This window comes from Symphalangus syndactylus, chromosome 14 (genome assembly GCF_028878055.3).
Source record: "Symphalangus syndactylus isolate Jambi chromosome 14, NHGRI_mSymSyn1-v2.1_pri, whole genome shotgun sequence".
Taxonomy (NCBI): domain Eukaryota; kingdom Metazoa; phylum Chordata; class Mammalia; order Primates; family Hylobatidae; genus Symphalangus; species Symphalangus syndactylus.
The window spans coordinates 103649751-103654020 of NC_072436.2; the positions used below are offsets into that span (position 1 = coordinate 103649751).

The 4270-nt window shown below is 37.1% G+C and overlaps 1 non-coding gene across 1 annotated transcript; it reads left to right on the forward strand.

Annotated features, from left to right (window-relative positions):
- Positions 1 to 884: 884 nt before the first annotated feature.
- LOC129463283 (U6 spliceosomal RNA) lies at positions 885 to 994 on the forward strand. Its single transcript, XR_008651085.1, has one exon. It is a non-coding gene; the product is annotated as a U6 spliceosomal RNA (small nuclear RNA).
- The last annotated feature ends 3276 nt before the right edge of the window (positions 995 to 4270 follow it).

Here is a 4270-nt window from a genome sequence, read left to right on the forward strand (position 1 = left end):
GTTTGAAATCTTAGTAAACTCAAAATAAACCAGCTGTGAGCTTTCCAGAGGATAAAATTCACTTTGTGTTGCAACAGTTTTGACATATTGAACTCCGATGTCATGGTCATAGCCCTATCAGCGTGATGGGTTTACTAGGTTCAGGAACCCTTTCACTACTTAAATATTTTTGTTTTACAACTGATTGATTAAATTGGGGAAATAAATTCCTCATGAAAAATTTCTGAGCCAGAAATTCTAAAGAGACCAGTAAAAAGATCAAAAGCCATTTTTATTCCTGAACTAATGCTATATAGACCAATACATCAAGCAAAGTTCTCTTTTCCTGAAATCCTGTAAGTGAAAGTTGGAAATAAATTAATGGCTCACACTTTTAAAGCTTCTGTTTAAAATGTGAGGTGAATATTTTCTTTTTTTTGTTTGTTTGTTTTTTTTTGAGACAGGGTCTTGCTCTGTTGCCCAGGCTGGAGTGCAGTGATGCAATCACAGCTCACTACAGCCTCGATCTCCCAGGTATGACCAGTCCTCCCATATCAGCCTCCCAAATAGCTGGGACTACAGGTGTGCACAACCATGCCTGGCTAATTTTTGTGTGTGTGTATGTGTGTGTGTGTTTTTGTAGAGACAGTGTTTCGCCGTGTTGCCCAGGCTGGTCTCAAACTCCTAGGCTCAAATGATCCACCCACCTCAGCCTCCCAAAGTGCTGGGATAATTTTCTATTTAAAGATTCATCATAAAAGATAGCTAATTAGTTTAAACAAGAAATATCTAATTCATTTTCTTGTTAATATGCATTTTTCAAAATAAATTGCTAAGAAGTGAATGAATTTTTAAAGGATTTTTTGTGGATTTCTCAGAATCAGTAAAAAAATTCTACCCATAATGTGCTTCATTATGCTTCAGCAGCACATACACTAAAATTGGAATGATACAGCAATTAGCATGGCCCTTGCACAATGATGATGCACAATTTTGTGAAGTGTTCCATATAAAAAATATATAAAATTAAAATTTAAAAATATAAAATAAAAATTTAGAAAGACACATGTCTTTCCTGAACCCTCCAGATTCCTCTAGCCCACAATTCCCTTCCCTTTCATGGAGCTTTTATGTGGCTTTTTGTCTACTCCACTTGTTTTGATACTATGTGGATATTTGACTATGAATCTTGACCATTGATAATTTACTGTAAGAGATGGGCAGCAAATAAACTGATTAAATCTTCCATGACTCTCAGGAAAGAATATAGGTTAGCTCTCAAATGTTATCAAGTCTAAAAGTAATTTTTAAATGGTTATTGCATTTTGCCCAACATTACATTTGATAACAGCAGGAGTTTCCTGTATAGAGTTAATTTCTCAGCAGGTCTCCTTCCCAAGAGAAAGAGAGCTCTGATTCTTAATGGCCAATGCCAGTTACCCAGACAGAATACCTCCAGCAAACAAATATGAACTTTTCGAGGTGATGTAAAAGTAGTCAGAATCGTCAGGACAGGGGTTAGAGGCAGAAGGCATCGTGGCAGATGGAGGCAGGACTAGATTGCAGCTCCAACTCGGACAGACAGAGCAGCGTGTGGAGGCTCACGTCGTGAATTTTTGCTCCAGAATGACTGCAGGAATAAATCAGGAAACCCAAGAGGACCCACATACCATCTGAAGGAAGCAGATTGCACCTGCCGGACTTGGGAGACACCCCAAATACTGTGCTGATATCCACAGTTGAGAGACCCACAGATGGTTCACATCACAGGACTCTGTGCAGACAACCCCCAGTACCAGCCTAGAGCCTGGCAGACTTGCTGGGTGGCTAGATCCAGAAGAGAGAATAATCATTACAGCTTGGCTCTCAGGAAGCCGCATCCATAGGAAAAGGAGGAGAGTATTACATCAAGAGAACACCTTCTGCGGCAAAAGCATCTGAACAACAGCCTTCAGCCCTGGACCTTTCCTCTGATACAGCTACCCAAATGAGAGGGAACTAGAAAACTAACTCTGGTAATATAACTAAACAATGTTCTTTAGCACCCCCCAAAAATTCACACTAGCTTACCAAAAACTGATCCTAACCCAAGAAGAAATCCCCAATTTACCTGAAAAGGAATTCAGGAGAGTGGTTATTAAGCTAATCAGGGAGGCACCAGAGAAAGGTGAAGTCCAATGTAAGGAAATCAAAAAAATGATACAAGAAGTGAAGGGAGAAATATTCAATGAAATAAATAGCATAAATAAAAAACAATCAAAACTTCAGGAAACAATGGACACACAGAAATGCAAAATGATATGGTAAGTCTCAGCAATTGAATCAAACAAGTAGAAGAAACAAACTCAGAATTTGAAGACAAGGTCTTCAAATTAACCCAACCCAACAAAGACAAAGAAAAAAGAATAAGAAAAAATGAGCAAAGCCTCCAAGAAGTCTGGGATTATGTTAAATGACCAATCCTAAGAATAATCAGTGTTCCTGAGGAAGAAGACAATTCTAAAAGCTTGGAAAAATATTCGGGGGAACAATCAAGGAAAACTTCCCCAGCCTTGCTAGAGATCTAGACATCCAAATACAAGAAGCACAAAGAACACCTGGGAAATTCATCACAAAACGATCATTGCCTAGGCACATTGTCATCAGGTTATCTAAAGTTAATAGGTTCTAATTAGTTAATAAGGAAAGAATCTTAAGAGCTGTGAGACAAAAGCACCAGGTAACCTAAAAAGGAAAACCTACCATATTAACAGCGGATTTCTCAGCAGAAACCCTATAAGCTAGAAGGGATTGTGGCCCTATCTTCAGCCTCCTCACACAAAACAATTATCAGCAAAGAATTTTGTATCCAGCAAAACTAAGCTTCATATATGAAGGAAAGATAGTCTTTTTCCAAAAACAAGTGCTGAGAGAATTCACCACTACCAAGCCACCACTACAAGAACTGCTAAAAGGAGCTCTAAGTCTTGAAACAAATACTGGAAACACATCAAATCAGAACCTCTTTAAAGCATAAATCTCACAGGACCTACAAAACAAAAATACAATTTAAAAAACAAAAACAAAAAGTCAAGGTATACAGGCAACAAATAGCATGATGAATGGAATGGTACCTCACATCTCAATACTAACATTGAATATAAGTGACCTAAATGCTCCACTTAAAAGATACACAATTGCAGAATGGATAAGAATTCACCAGACAACTATCTGCTGCCTTCAAGGGACTTACCTAACGCATAAGGACTCACGTAAACTTAAGGTAATGGGATAGAAAAAGACATTTCATGCAAATGGACACCAAAAGCAAGTAGGAGTATCTATTCTTCTCAGACAAAACAAACTTTAAAGCAACAGCAGTAAAAAAGACAAAGAAAGACATTATGTAATGACAAAAGGCATGTCCAACAGGAAAATATCACAATCCTAAACATATATGTGCCTAACACTGGAGGTCCCAAATTTATAAAACAATTACTAATAGACCTAAGAAATGAGATAGACAGTAACACAATAATGGTGGGGGACTTCAATACTCCACTGACAGCACTAGACAGATCATCAAGGCAGAAAGTCAACAAAAAAACACTAGATTTAAACTATACCCTGCAACAAATGGACTTAAGAGATATATACAGAACATTCCATCCAACAACTGCAGAATACACATTCTATTCAACAGTTCATGGAACTTTCTCCAAGATTGACCATATGATAGGCCAGAAAACGAGCCTCAATAAATTTAAGAAAATTGAAATTATATCAAGCACTCTCTCAGACCATAGTGGAATAAAACTGGAAATCAATTCCAAAATGAACCTTTAAAACCATGCAAATACAATGGAAATTAAATAACCTGCTCCTGAACGAGCATTGGGTCAAAAATGAAATCAAGATGGAAATTAAACAAGTCTTCAAACTGAACGACAATAGTGACACAACCTATCAAAACCTCTGGAATATAGCAAAGGCAGTGCTAAGAGGAAAGTTCATAGCCCTAAATGCCTACACTAAAAAGTCTGAAAGAGCACAAACAGACAATCTAAGGTCACACGTCAAGGAACTAGAGAAAAAAGAACAAACCAAACCCAAACCCAGCAGAAGAAAGGAAATAACCAAGATCAGAGCAGAACTAAATGAAATTGAAAAAAAAAATACAAAAGATAAATGAAACAAAAAGCTGGTTCTTTGAAAAGATAAATAAAATTGATAGACCATTCGCAAGATTAACCAAGAAAATAATAGAGAAAATCAAATAAGCTCAATTAGAAATGAAACAGGAGCTATTACA